This window comes from Alosa alosa, chromosome 22, assembly GCF_017589495.1.
Source record: "Alosa alosa isolate M-15738 ecotype Scorff River chromosome 22, AALO_Geno_1.1, whole genome shotgun sequence".
Lineage (NCBI taxonomy): Eukaryota > Metazoa > Chordata > Actinopteri > Clupeiformes > Clupeidae > Alosa > Alosa alosa.
In genome coordinates this window covers 24,296,976-24,312,932 of record NC_063210.1, presented here as the reverse complement: position 1 = coordinate 24,312,932, position 15,957 = coordinate 24,296,976, and the positions used below count along the sequence as shown (strand labels likewise).

At 43.9% G+C, this 15,957-nt stretch overlaps 1 long non-coding RNA gene across 1 annotated transcript; it reads right to left on the bottom strand.

The window, feature by feature from the left end:
* Positions 1–11,431, bottom strand: LOC125287423. Its single transcript, XR_007192359.1, has 3 exons — positions 11,402–11,431; positions 10,495–11,318; positions 1–586 (listed from the first exon to the last, which is right to left on the bottom strand). It is a non-coding gene; the product is annotated as an uncharacterized LOC125287423 (long non-coding RNA).
* Positions 11,432–15,957: the final 4,526 nt, after the last annotated feature.

Sequence of the window (15,957 nt, the reverse complement as noted above, 5' to 3'; positions counted from 1 at the left end):
CCCGCCTTGGTTAGTCCTCCCAATTTGCACCACAACAAACAGATATGTTGGTAAACAGGTTTATTAGCACAAAACTCTTGACCAAGGTGGCAGGCAAGGCAGCACAGCACTCTACTAATGACTTTGTGGGAGCTAATGGTGAGAATGCTACCCAATAACCCAGTGACACATCAATCAACTCAATGTGGAAAACATCAGTTCATGTAAGGACATATCAAGAGCACAGCAACACGGCAAGTCAAGCTCACACAGACATATCAAGAGCACAGCAACACGGCAAGTCAAGCTCACACAGACATATCAAGAGCACAGCAACACGGCAAGTCAAGCTCACACAGACATATCAAGAGCACAGCAACACGGCAAGTCAAGCTCACACAAAAGGCATCCCCCCACAAGTCCCCAGTCCAAGCCAAAGGCAGCACGACCAGTGCAACCAGTCCCAGGTCCATGATGATATAAAAGAGTCCGTCCTGGTCGGCTTTCTCTCGCCGACCAGGAAAAGAAACGCAAATGCACAGTCCAGGTCCACGCTCGGTCGTCGGCCGTCTGGAGATGTACCAGTCCCTTGGTCGCTTGTCTGGCCCTGAAATCAAAGAAGACCAGCCCTTAGGGAAAGCCAGCTATGCACCAGAACTGCAAATAATCACACACATGCAGGACGAATGGAGCACTTCCCTTTAGTTAGTGATGTGCCCAATGAAGCGAGGCTTCGGAGCTTGTGTCGAGCAGAAAGGGGCGTGCCAGATGAAGCCCCGGTTTGAGGCTTGTGTCGTTTCCATAAAAATCACGTGACTGATGACAAACGAGGCCTCAGTTTGTGAGTGTGACGTCTGAAGCTTCGTTTAGGACACACACCCACGTGACTGCTTCGGAATCTGACTCAAAGGCTTTGAATTGCGCAAACCAGGGCACCCCCTGTTTTATACAGGATGCTTTCTCTGTTTGGGAATTTACGTTCTTTTCTTTCCGGAAAATGTCCATAATCCATAATATCATGCACATAGAAATAAAGAAATAGCCTAGGCCTAGCCTAAAGCTTTGCCATTTAGAACAATGACATTAAAACGTGTCTGTGTTGCAATCTTGTCTCAACTTCAATCATGTAATTTAAAAGCAATACAGGCTAATAATTTCTATGTAGGCTTAACAATAATGGCTGACATAATATTTTCCTTTTATTGAAAGTTTGATTCATGAAACGTCAAAACATGTCGGGCCATATAGGGTTTGGTTTAATTAGGCACCTGGTCGTTTACTTTTCACTCTCGTCCATAGCGTGTTGAGGTTGATAATACTTCGTCCTGGTTCAGAAGCTAAGTAGTTTCTACAGCGGGCGTTAAGTGGATGGGAGACCGATTGGATCATTGACTGGGATAACACATGATTTCACGCCTCCACGGAAACACCAATCTTGATGGCATTATGTTGCCTAATCGTATTTTATTGTATTGAATTGAGACAAACAAATGCAAATTTCTTGCAACACTTTTAATGTAATGAATGAGAACATTGCGAAGCTTTGGCATTGTGTTGAACGTTGTAGGCATTCTTTTCAATAGTCCGTGGATGCGATAATTTATGCAAACCACCAGATGTCGCTGTGTTTTCCTTGTCATCCATGTTTCAATGCTTCGGCACATTAGGGAAATGTGTTGAGTAGCGTTCGAGGCTTCATTTACCCATCACTACCTTTAGTAGGAGGTTGGAGAGCGATGTATAAGGCACCAGTCGTGGGCGATGTTCCACCAGGCCACCTGCTGCAGTCAGGCACCCGTCACTGTGCCCCTCTCCTCGTCTGTGCCCCTCTCCTCGTCTGTGTCCCGTCTGGATTCCCCCATACTGTCAAGAAGAAAGGCTATATAGCTGGTCCCCTCCTCAGACTGGCTCCAGCATCACAATCAAGAGCCAATCATGTTCCAATTAGACAGGTGAAGCCACACCCAGCTAGACAGGTGAAGCTGCCAGTCATTGGCTACAGCAACAGTGTCAAGAGCCAATCACCTGAGCACTTCCTTTCTTACATTGGTTGCAGCAGCAGAGGTTCCTTATTGGCTCTAGGCTTTAGCCTTACAGCCAATCCCTATACAGCTGCTTAGCAACAGTTCCACAGCATGTAATGGATAAAATACAGTTTTGCAAAGGGTAAAAATACAACATAGTCATAACACACACACATACACACACACACACACACACACACACACACACACACACAGTAGAGTTCAGCACTTGACACATTCATTTGGAAGGTGTCAGTGTGGTCATCATTGCTTGTGTGTAATATGTAATGTGTAATACATTTTGCTGCATTATCTAATAAGCTATTACATACTGTGGTTGTTATTACAAAATGCGGGTGCTGCGGGATTTTTTTTATTTTAATAATATGGTGCATTATGTAATAAGCAACTAAAATTGACGTCTTCATTGATAAGAACAGCACAAAAATTTGTATTTTAATCCAAATTCATTGTAATCATAGGCAAGGAGTTGAAAGTGTTCTAATGTAGGCTATGGCCTATTTCTTTCCGCAAAAGCCAACTGACTGTCATTAGCTCTGAATAAAGAAATAAAACAATAGTGCTATTGTGGAAGAAACGTGAAAGAAATCACAGTGAACATTATCTTAAACCTCAACTTTTCCCGCATTTGGCATTTCTCATTTTTCCAACAACATAAGTCCATTGCTCCGAAGCCTAATTAATCCGACCATTGCATGTTTGACAACTGATGGGAATAGTCTTGGGTAGACTTAAAAGCCAAAAAGCCAAAATTCCATCTGTGCACACAAGGCTTAAGCAGTGGGAGCCAGAGGGAGCATAGAGTGAGGACTGGCTCCCATGAAAGCAACAAAGTCAAATGTCTGAGGGGGTCTCTAATATCTGAAGGTGTCTGCCATATGTGGCATTGTAATTTAATCTCCATCCCCTGTGCGGTCTCTTGTCATTAAAGACGTTAACTTAAAATATAGGCTACTACGGGACGTAGACCTGAGCCTACCTTACGCCCTACGCTCATGAACACAGCATGACTGCACTTTTTGTTTTGTCTATGTACATAGGCGTTCATTGGGCTACATGGTTTGACAATTGCAGAAAAAGTCCTGTTAGCTGTTGAAATCGCACGTCGCTGTTGATTGACAAAGCCATAATGCAGCCTACTTCAATAATTGTGTGATCCTCTGCAATTCAGAGCTCCGGAAAGTTCACAGATATTTATAAAAACACCTGTCAGTAATCTCTAATGGAGGAATATTCAGTGAATAAGCTATACATCTCAGTGCAAATTCCTGTTTGTCTATTTTTTTTCCGAATGGCCAATTTTCCGTCAAGGATTCTCGGGACACTGAAAGACCGGGGTACACGAAACTTGGTGGGCATGTAGCCCCACATGGATAGCATGGAACCATCGTTTTTCGTTTTGATCTGTAGCCCCCCCCCCGCTGGACTGGACCCCCCCGAAAGGAGGGTAGGGCAGACACAGTTTTCTGTGAATATCTCGAGAACCGTAGGGTTTAGGAGGACCACCTTTTTTTTGTATGTTGATCTTAAGAGGCCATGTCAACCCATTCCATAACCACTCATTTCATGTATAGCGCCACCTAGTTAAAAATTAAAAAGCAAAAAATTAGGTGTTTTAAATCACAATATCTCTGGCTGACCTGGTCAAAACGTCATGAAATTGAAAGTGTAGGATCATTATGACACCCTCTGAATGCATGCCATGTGTACATTTAGTGATCGTACACAAACAGAGTTTTCTGTGAATATCTTGAGAACTGTAGGGCCTAGGATGACCAATTTTTTGCGTATGTTTGCGTCCGAGGGTCATGTTAACCAATTCCATATGCACACAAACAGATATTCACACACACACACAGTAATCATACGTATGACACATACACACACAGTAGACATATGTACGCATGTATGCACATGCACACACACGAAGCAGTGTTGGTGGCTGGCCAGTAGGTGGCACTCTTCCCTGTGGCCAGAGTGATTGATTAAAAAAGCCAAGTATGCAAGCAGTACTACAAATGGCTATTTATCTTAAGCGGCAGGTTTGGTGCTCCAGCTCAGCACGGATTAATGGTCAAGCCATAACAGCAACCCTGGTCACAGCATTGGGGTTGTAAACCGGCATACACACCCACACGCTAACATACACATGCACAGCAAGCAGGGTAGCAACACAGACAGACTGGGGGTTATCCCAAATAATTGGACATGAAATTACTAAAGTAATAATGACAAGACAAACACTAAAAGGAGACAAAGCAGCAGTCTCTTAGGACGTGGGAACAGCCGATGAGTATAGCCAGCATATAGGCCAATCTCAAAGCTGGCGATCCTATGCTCTGCTCTGCTCCCTCCAGCTCCCTCCAGAGGTTTCAAGAGGTCTCGGTGCACCTGTTTAACCTTGTGCACTGCGTCTATGAGGGCAATGGTGTACAACCCCAAAACAGAAAAAGTTGGGATGTTGTGTAAAATGCAAATAAAAACAGAATGTCATAATATACAAGTCTTGTAAACCCATATTTAGCAGCAAAAAAGACAACATATCAAATGTTGAAAATGAAAATTGACTATTTCATGGAAAGTATACGTTAACTTTATATTTGAATTTGACTTTGAAAAAGTTGGGACGGGAGCATGTTTACCACTGTACTGCTTTACCTCTTCATTTAACACAATTCTGTAAATGTTTAGGAACTGAGGAGACCATTTGCTACAGTTTTGATAATGAAATGTTGTCCCATTATTCCCCGATATAGGATTTCAGTTGCTCAACAGTATGGGGTATTCTTAGCCATGCTTTCCATTCCATTATGCACCTAATTTCACAAATCTGGACTACAGACAAGCCATCTTAGCACCTGGACTCTTCCTCTATGGAGGAATACTATTTAAATATGTGCAGAATTTATTTTGGCATTGTTTTCCTGAAATATTCAAGGTCGTCCCTGGAAAAGACATTGCCTGGATGGTAGTATATGTTGCTCAAAACCTGTGTACATCATTCGGAATTGATTGTGCTTTGCTTTGAGGTAGGCACGAATGCTCCTCCACACCGTCATAGATGTTGGGTTTCAAACTGAGCACTAAAACAAGTTGGATAGGTTGGATACTTGGATAGGCCCTCTCCTCTTTAGCCCAGATGAGTCCATGATTTCCAAAAAGAATGGCAAACTTTGATTGGTCTAACCACAGGACCTTTTTCCATGTTACCTCAGTCCATTTTAAACAAGCTCAGGCCCAGATAAGAGGGTGGTATTTTCTGTAACATGTCTCAATACAATTTTGGCTGCAGTTTTTGAATTGAGTATCAAACTGGGCACATAGATAATGGTTATCGGAGGTTGTCCTGAGCCAACCAATGTGTTTTTCAGCTCTTTTCCCTGTTTGCAAAGATTTTTCTGGATTCTCTGAATGTTTTCATACTGTTGACTACTGCAATGTCATGTAGATGATGAACTCCCTAAATATGTCACAATTTCTCTGGGATGCTCTTTTTTCATACCCAATCGTGTTGCCATAGTTACCCTAATTAGTTGTGAAACATTCTTCGTTTGTTTTCTTTATCATTACACAACTTTTCCAACATTTTGTTATCCCCGTCCCAACTTTTTTTGAAACCTGTTGCTGGTATCAAATTCAAAATTAACATATATTTTCCATGAAATAGTCAAATTTGTCATTTTTAACGTTTGATATGTTGTCTGTGTCCTTTTTGCAACTAAATATGAGTTTAAGAGACTTGCAGATTATGTCATTCTGTTTTTATTCACACAACGTCCCAACTTTTTCTGTTTTGGGGTTGTAGACTACTCCCCCACTGTTTGGGACTTTGAGGACCTGGTAGCTCACACAGCTCCAAATGTCCTGAATCTTGTGGCGGCCTCTAATGCCACAGTCCTGTAGAAGAACCAATTGGCCCACTTCCAGTTGTACATCCCGCAAGTCATGTCTTTCTTTTCGTCGACTAGCACCAAACTTGTAAAACCACTCATTCAGCAAGACACGCGCCACCGTAGGCGCACACTGATCCCAGATAGGAACTGCCTGAGTGAATTTGCTGAACACATCAGTTATGACCAGGACATTCTCAAGATTTCATTTGGCCTAGAAGCCAACAAGTGGCCCATGAAACTGTGTGACCTAGTCCCGGGATGTTTTGCTACTTGGCACCGTCCACACTCTTGGCACCACTGTTTGATGTCGGTAGACATCCCCGGCCAATAGCATCGGGACCTTACCAATTTGGTAGTTCCCTCAATGCCCTGGTGGCCATGTTCCTGGTGCAACTGCGTCAGGACATCTGGCTTCAAGATAGCTGGCAAAAGGAGTTGGAGATACTCTTCTTTCCCGTCCCGGGTGTAACAACCCCTCCCTCTCTACCAGGCTGACGTAACAGCATTGCCACACTCGTAGGGGCCCGTCGTTTCTCTTCTGGAGTCGGTGGGACTTGCCTCTTCCAGAATATCAGAACCTCCTGCAGGAGGGGGTCAGCCTCCTGCAAGGAGCGAATGTCAGAGGGGGAGTGAGATGGAAGGACTGTGACCATAAATTGGGTAGCGCAAACTTGGGGTTGTGTCACTGAAGCTTGCTGCAAAGGACAGCAGTACCAGGGAGTGTATGTTCCCCCAAGTCATGACCAGACATGGCGTGACAATGCATCTGCATTCTTATTACTGCGTCCAGATCTGTATTTGATCTCAAAGTCAAATGCAGCAAGCTGAGCTGCCCACCGTTGTTCTGTAGCCCCAAGTTTGGCCGACTGGAGGTAGCTCAATGGATTGTTGTCCATAAAGACCACTCATTTCTGACCGAGGAGGTATTCCCTAAGTTTTTCCAGTCATGGCCCACTTGAGCGCAAGGAATTCCAGTTTCATTGAACTGTAATTGTTCATATTGTGCTCAGTGGGCCGAAGACCTCTGCTGGCATAGGCTATGGGTATAACCCCTTTTTCCTGCTCCTGTGAAAGAACTGCTCCCAGGCCGTTAAAACTAGCCTCAACCTCCAAGATAAAGGGACACAAGAAATCAGCGGAGACCAACTTGGCCTTCAATGCCTCGAAGCTGTGCTCACAGTCAGGTGTCCATGCTGTGGCGGATGTGGATGAACTTGACTGGCCTGCACAGAGTCTGGACCTCAACCCGATGGAACACCTTTGGGATGAATTAGAGTGGAGACTGAGAGCCTGTCATGGTTTTTCATATGCGAGTCAAGGCAGGTGACCCAATACTTTTGGCAATATAGTGCATGTCCAGGCTGCCTTCTGACCACTGGGCTGCCCTGTAGACCTCTCCTAGACCCTGGGCAGCATGCAGACACCCAACCTCACCACTCTCTACACTCCAAGAGTAACACTGACTCCAACATATGTTCGTAATATTAGGCAAACACGAACGCTACCGTGAGATCATTAACACTAATTGTTTGCTCCTTCAGTCCCTCCCAATGGATTATGAAACATATTTTCCAAGACCTAGAGCAGGGGTGTCAAACATAAGGCCCCGGGGGCCAGATCAGGCCCGCCAGCAGATTTAGTAAAAGTTAAAGTTGCAACCTTCAAAAAAACTAAACACTCCGACCAGCGTGAAACTATTAGCTATCCAGCCATCAACTAGTGGTTTCAACCAGTGCTGCTTTGGCAGGTGAAGCAGAGCCAAGAAAAGATAACAAATAAAAAGATGTAGGAGAGAAGGAGTGTGGGAGCCATTAGCTATTGTTGATGTGGTGGTGGTGGTCTACACTAGAGGGCAGTGTGCTTGTGTTACAGTAGCTAGGTCATAGGTCACGGTGGCACAGGCGCGCCAGGTAATTAATTCACAGGTGTAGCGGGCGGGTAATGATGCTAGGGTGGCAGGGAGATCGCACGGTTTTTACCGCTGGCACGCCACAACTAGATTAGCCCTCACGTTTGCCTATACTCTGAACTGTGTAACCTACATTCGCTATTAAATGGGAACACCACCCAAAGGATTCTAAACGTTGTGGACTTCAACTTTATTCGAAGTGGACAGGCCTATAGCGCGTCAAAAACAGGATCTAGCCCTCACCCTGTCGAGTGTCTGATTTGTGTTAAGACAGTCACTACAAGGAGAAAAGCTGCTAATATGCTGCTATGGAGAGCCAACTGCTGTAGAGAGGAGAGATCAGAGAGAAGAGAGAAGAGCAGCAGCAGATGCCCATGTAGGCACCCCCCTGTTAGAACTGTCTCTTGGGCACTCGTCCCTTTTGCCCCAGCCCACCCTGTACTTGGCAGTGATGTAGGCAAACCTACACATGACAGAAGTAGTATTCTAAAGAAAAGGGCATTTTTATCAGATCATCAGCAAACATGTCATTGGATGTAATCCAAAATGTCTGAATATGCCACACACCACAGTATGTAGGCCTAATCACAACCAACTGTTGCTGTTTGTGCCGTTATGGATTTAGAATTTAAGACTTATTTTATATTTAACTTCACTTGGTTTTCATATTTTCATTAGTGATATTTTTCTGGGGTGGTGGAAATAACAGATAAGGCTAAGGTACCCCTCCCCAACCCCATGAAAACTTGTTAATCAATAATTGTGATTACAATTTTGTCCAAAATAATTGTGATCGTGATTTTTGCCATAATCTAGCAGGCCTAACATATGTCCAGGCTGCCTTCTGACTACGGGGCTGCCCCGAAGATATATCACAGGCCCTGAGCAACATAAAGACACCCATCCTCACCACACCAAAGTGTAACGGGTCCTACACACAGTTGCGTGCGTTGCGTCCCATTCACTTTACATGGGCATCCGTGGCCGAACTGAATTGCGGGTGGAAATGTGCGTTGCATTTCTCCCGTCGCTCGCGTTGAGAAGTTCAGCTGTTGCTGCACCGACAGAAGGCACCGGCCAAATCAAGCCAATCTGCAGACGGCACCAACCAATCATATTACGGTTATACTTCAAGTCATTTGCATAGCTACCGTCGGGAACACCCACTGGCATGCTGGTTGACGGAAAGTATGTATAAGTATATATACACTCTTTTGATCCCGGGAGGGAAATTTGGTCTCTGCATTTAACCCAATCCGTGAATTAGTGAAACACAGCACACAGTGAGGTGAAGCACACACTAATCCCGGCGCAGTGAGCTGCCTGCAACCACAGCGGCGCTCGGGGAGCAGTGAGGGGTTAGGTGCCTTGCTCAAGGGCACTTCAGCTGTGGCCCACTGGTCGGGGCTCGAACCAGCAACCCTCCGGTTATAAGTCCAGAGTGCTAACCAGTGGGCCACAGCTGCCCACAATGCAACTGTGTGTAGGAGCTGTAACACTTAGGCCTACTCCAGAATATGTCGAGGCTGCCTTTTGACCACAGAGCTCCCCTCTAGACATGAAAATTCTGTTTTCTCCAATTTGAGGTACAGTAGGGAACTTTGGTTATACCAGCTGTAATCCTCTAGATAGAAAGGTCATCTTGGACTTAAGTTGAAGCTTACAAACCTGGGAAGTTTTTCCATGTACATTGGAGGCAGTGATATGTACAATAAAATGTTTGAAAATTATCACTTTTAATGACAATTTGTCAGGCAGATTTTTTTTTGGCTTTTGGGGTATGTTGAGGGGGTTATTTGACAGCAAAAAGGCAGTAATCCCCTGACCTTTTTCTGCTAATTTCCCCTATATGTGTTAGGATACACCATGCAAAAGTTTAGGGTTATATGACTATTAAGGTACTACAGCTACATAAATTGTCACAATTACATCATTCCGCCAAAAGCTTTTCACAAAAAGGGTGTTTTTTGGCCCCTGAGACCAAACGGGGCCGAGTTGGGGATGGTCATTATCAACTTATGGCCCAAGGTATAAGATAATGGGAAATAATAGTGAAAAAAGGAGTGGACCTGACTCCCGGCCCAGAGTTTCCGCTAGAAAAAAATGGTGCCGGTCAAAGTGACCGGCAGAGGTTTTGTTTTCCGGACATTTTGATGATATGCCGGTCAAATATCTTATTATCCCTTCTTAATTAGTCAAATTGAGGAAAACTGGAGACAGGCTATGTAGCTTAAAGAATGACATAATCAGGCTGTATAGAATGCAACATGTTCATTAGCCCAACTTAAACATGCCTAATGTGGCAGGGAAGAGGTGAATGAGAATTTGTTGCATCGACTACGCCACCTAGGGGACGGGAGGCCGGCCCCCAGGACAAGGAACTAAACTAGATTAACCCCTGAGGGTAATTAGAGCACACAGGTTCGTAAAACCCAAGGAGCCGGAGACATGCGTTGCATCAACAATATTTATTCCAACAAGACACATTAATTATTACAGTTGCACATTAAAACATGACCATACAATTGACACTGATGGAGAGGTCCCACCGACAGTGACCAGGGGGCTGCTAAATAAGCACTGTAGCTATGGGGTTGACTAGCACCTTGCTATTGGGCGAGTTACCTGGTCTCAGGGGAGGGGTAACTAGAGCAGGGGAGATGCTTACCACAGCGAGCCGGACTACTGCAGGACAGAGGGCAGGGGGTCCAGAAAATACACCATGCGTGAGAGAAACACTGCAATCCAAGCAAAAGACACCTCAATGTGCACACAGCAAGGGAAAGTGAAGGCCTCCACCACAAACTCAGTCCTCCGCTCACGTGGGCCACACTGCTCCTGTCTGACAGAGGGGAAAAGGAGACACAAGCACTGATTAACAGAGTGGTCGATCTTACAAGCCAGGTATGCTAGCAGTACTACAAATGGCTACTTATCTTAAGCAGCAGGTTTGGTGCTCCAGATCAATGGTCAAATGGGACAGCCACCCTGGTCACAGCATTGGGATTGTAAACCGGCATGCATACACACCCACCAACATGCACAGCAAGCAGGGTAGCCACACAGACAGACTGGGGGTTATCCCAAGCCGGGGAAGAACAGCAATCTTGGTCACAGCATTGGGATTATAAACCAGCATGCATACACACACACACACACACACACACACATGCACAACAAGCAGAGTAGCAACACAGGCAGAACGGGGTTTATCCCACAACCAACAAATAAAAGTACAAAGTGCATGCAGGTTAGGCCAGAGAAACAGCGACACAGCACTGCATAGCCCAAGCATGCATTGGAACAAACAAAACAAGTCCTAGCACCAGCCAGAGCCAGTGGCTAGAAAGATCACAGACTAAACAAATATCCTAATAATTGGACATGACATTACTAGAGTAATAATGACAAGACAAACACTAAAAGGAGACAAAGCAGCAGTCTCTTAGGACGTGGGAACAGCCGATGAGTATAGCCAGCATATAGGCCAATCTGTAAAGCACAACAAAAGCTAAAATTACGATTAGCAGCTTGTTCTAAAAATAGACTGCACAGCGTTGCTATAACATACATACCTCAAAGCTGGCGATCCTATGCTCCACTTAAAGGTACGAGGAGGAGAGACAACGCACTTACCACTCTACTGCTGATAGCAAACTAAAGCAGACAACAACGTTAGATATGTGACGAAGCAGAGAGGCCGTAATAGTATGTTGAGCATGATCGACTACCTGACACCAACAAGTTTCTCGCGTTGCGGTCCACTGGACGTAATGCATGAGAGTTTCCAAAGCAAATACCAACCGCACTAAAACACACCACCGAACAAACAGCTAAGATTCCACCTCAAAGAGAGTCATTTAAACAAATGGGAAAACAAGCAGTGCTTACCTGTTGAGCCAGCGGTTTCACCTACACGCACACAAAGCTACCGGTATCCCACGTCACTAACCAGGAAGTCCTTTTACTGACTGAACGACGTACCCGTCAGCCGAAAGCCACTTCCTTAAATACCAATCCAGGGCACGCCCCCCTAATCAATAACCTGTCAATCAAGATGACTCAAGGGTAAACCCATTTCACCACACTAACAAGATCTAGCCAGTATATTTTCATGGACAGCAAGAGTCCGCTTCGTTCGTTGTTTTAAAAAGGCTACGTTGTTTGTTGCTGCTACCCACGTTATCTCCAGTGGTGACTGTTTAACTTACACAGATGCTCACACGCCACTACCCCCTACTGCTATGCCTCTTTATTTTATAACAATAAATTAAGAAATGTTGCCTATTCTGGGAAATGTTTAGTTTCTTTTTCTTTCAATGATACCGTTTAATTGTGTCAGAAATTATCCGCGGACCAGTAATCGCCTCGTCGAGGAGGCCCTAACCCTGCAGATCATAGACAGAGAACGCATCCCAGATAGCAATTTCCTTTGGGCCGGATCCGCATAAAAGCCTTTAGATCCGCCTGTAGCGGACATACGGTATCTGACTGTGGGCCAGGTCTACTCCTGATACAGGTTTCAGCTCTGCTAGCAATGCTGTTTTATCACCGGTTTACAGATTTGTCCCAGGTCCAATTTCCGCAACTCAACTGGAAGTCAGGAGATGCGTTTAAAATACAAAACACTGATTTGGCCCAAACCTGTGATACGGAGCCGAAGGACCATTTTTTCACAGCAGACCCAGGTGGTATTGATATTAATTAAGGTGCTGATTCTGCTAAATTGACTGTCCTTTCCCTACTTCATTGTCAACTGGCTGCTAAAGAAAATAAAAGGTATTTTGGAATGGCACAAATTTAGAAACCATGGGGGTGCACTATGTTCCCATGGCCACTTCAGTTCTACAGTAAGGCTGGAAAAGAAGATATAGTTGGCTCAATATTGATGATATGTTCGTTTCATTACTTTTATTATTACCTAGCAGTGGTAAAAGTAGTCAATTGTTGTTTGTGTCAGATCTAACAGTGCTATGAGACAACCCCATATTCTTGCTACGCATGCAGAAGTAAGCAGTAATATTAATCAAGGATCTTTGGTTTGCTCACTATCAATCTTTTGACATGATTTGCCAGCCTGGGGTTGGACTAGGACAGCCCAACTTTTCAAGGTAGTATCTGCTTTTTATCTCTGTTGGTTTATTCAGAGACAACAACAAGCAACCAAGCGATTGATAACTTTACTATTATTTTCCAGCAACAACAACTAGCTTAACTTAAGCAAAACAGCCATCACAATAACTATTTTGAAAAAAAAAAACAGTGATAACGCTAACAGGATCACTGATGATAAAAAACGAGTGTAATTGTGCCTATTTGCAAAAAGGAATAAATGGCTCATGTTTATTTTGTGTTGTTTCAGATTGACCATGGTGATGACTGAGGAAGACAGCCTGAATATCGATGGGAACAGTGGAATTAACACGACTTAAACTTTGTCTGGGATTGCACTTCTACAGCCAGGTTGTTGAATAAAAAAAATAATAAGACACTTATGTAAAGTTTTTTACCCCCCCTTGTGTTTGTAGCCTAGCTTATGTTTATCAGTTGAACTGTTGGGAAAACGTTACGAACTTTAGCCCGGGTGAACCTATAACGAACCTGTTAGCAAATGTGTAGCAAACAGATTTTTCAGGATAATTAGCCCTAATTACCAATCACATTTCACATGTCAAATAAAGCCGGCTGATGTCTGATAAACGGGTCCGTACCACACACAATAAGCGGACCCGTATTCTATATGATAAACAGATCTGGAACACGTCAGTAACACAGACTACCATACGGAACTGGGCCAGTCTTAGCCCTTATTGGTACCAGATCTGTCAAACGGATCCAGACCAATTTTGGACCGATGTGCGTTTGGACGCCTGGACCGGGTCCATTATGCAGATCCGTGCCGGACGTTGTGGTGTGGCCCAGTTCCGTCCCAGTGTATGTTTGCTATCTGGGATAGGCCTACTGTATGCTTTGGGTAAAGAACACTTTGCATGTCCAGTGTACACGGAGAATGACAGTTTCTTGGAGCGGCCGTACCCCCGCAACTCCACTTCCAATGTCACTGATTCCGACACTTCTACTTTTTATCTGGTGGTGGTGGTGGAGTTGAGCGGACATCTGAGGCTTCAGACGTTACCAATTTATCATCATCCATCGCGTCTGGCCTCTGAAAAAACGTTCAAGGCTAGTCTGCCAGGGCCTGGCCATGTTTGAACCGCCTCACTCATTTGTTCGTTGTTTAACATGGACGTTTTAAGCCGCGTGCGCTTCCTATTGGAAATGCAGCATAGGCTATGCGTGTTGTTAGCTTACTTTTCAAACGGTAGAGCCTGTTCATTTAAAAACATAGCCAGAGGACGTATAATATAGGTTTACACATTAAGGCTTATTCTCAAATTCAGATTGCGTTAGGGGACGGGATTATTAGCCAATTTCAATAGGACAATTTGACCGGAGAGATCTAATAGCCTATTGTCGGACATTTCATTTTTTTCCGGCCAATGTCCGGTAATTACCGGACAACGGAAACCCTGTCCCGGCCTATTTGGGTACATGTATCTTTTTCTCAAGGTGCTATTCAAAACAATTCGTCAAGGTTGGCTATTTAAGGGTTAAGGTTTTATTAATGCCTTACACAGCTTTTAATGGCACCTTCATAGATCTGTTATTTATTAACATCTTAATATCTACCCAAAGTGCAAATACAACACAGGCATCAAGACAAAAGCAGGTCTGTGCACACACATCAGTTTCGCATTTAGGTTTCCAGGTCTATCTGATAGACGCTTTGCTTCTGTAGTCTATAGTAAAAACCGGTGGATATTATCTAGTTGATATTTATTCATCAAGCTCTCCTTTCACCATACGTCCAGGCCAAAGATCTTCATCCACGTCATCATCATCCTGGCCTCTGGTGAGTTATGCGATGCTAACATGCTACTGTAGTGCTGTAAGATTGTCAACATTTTGCTGATGTTGGCAGATGTTTTTAGATTTTAGTGTGTGAGCAATCAGTCAAATTTAACTGTCTCATGTCTCATGTCTAATGTGCCACTAATTTAATACTACCTAAAAGCAAGGCAGTTTTCAGGGACTGACAGAAGGACACAGGAAGTCACCCGCAGGCTCTTGAATTGGAAGGCAATTACAATTTGAAGAGTTGTTGGTGTTTATGTTTTTTTTTATTATTTGTTATTGTGTTGGTTGTTTATAACATACAGGAAACACCATAATAACTTGTATAAAGAGGTGGTGTTATGATTTTTGAGTTTTCCTGATCATGCAGCTACAGGGCACAGGGTCACACAGCCAGATAGCCTACATTACAAAGGAGATCAAGGGGACCGAGAGGGTATTATACTAATTAAACCTTTGTTGTGTTAACAAGATAAAAGTTTGCCTAGGCCTACTGCTGCTCGACTATACTACAATGTTTATTACCACTAGATCTACCGAAACCAATAGGCTAATACTACTACTACTTAATAGCCTTCTTACATGTTAATAGGCTACTAATATTATTAATATTACCTAGCCTATTATCACTGTAATGCATCAAAACCTACGCACCGTCTTGTCACCTCATGCAGCTGCTCACAGGAGAGAGCCATTTCTGAACAGTAACGGAAAAGACAATGCATTTTGTGCCTGGCTGTTTATTGGCTTAACTTTGTGTACCCTCTGTGTTTACACTGGCTTTGATTTAAATGTTGACATAGAAACCAGAACGTAGAAATGCCCTTTGTTAATAATTTTTTTTTTTTTTTAAATCTAAGACCTAATAGTCGGCTGTTTTGAGCTACTGATTGACTCGAGGGCTGTGGGTCTACCGAGCTTGATTCACCTATATCCAGCTCTCTGAGGGAAGTTCCTATGACCCTTTATCTCGGACTATCTGCTCATGTAACAGAGTTAAAAATGTAGTGTATTGTTATATATGATTTTCGCCAAAGTAAAACAGCCTTGTTTAATAGTTGTGAATGGGAGCCACCCTTGGCCATATGGTGTACTGCAGATCTGCTGCGTGTAATCTTGTGTTGCTTCCCTACCCGATCAGAGTAGCCGTATGCTTTTGATCTGGTAGGTTCACTGTACAAAGCACTCCACCCAGTATATCAGTTTTCTATTGATG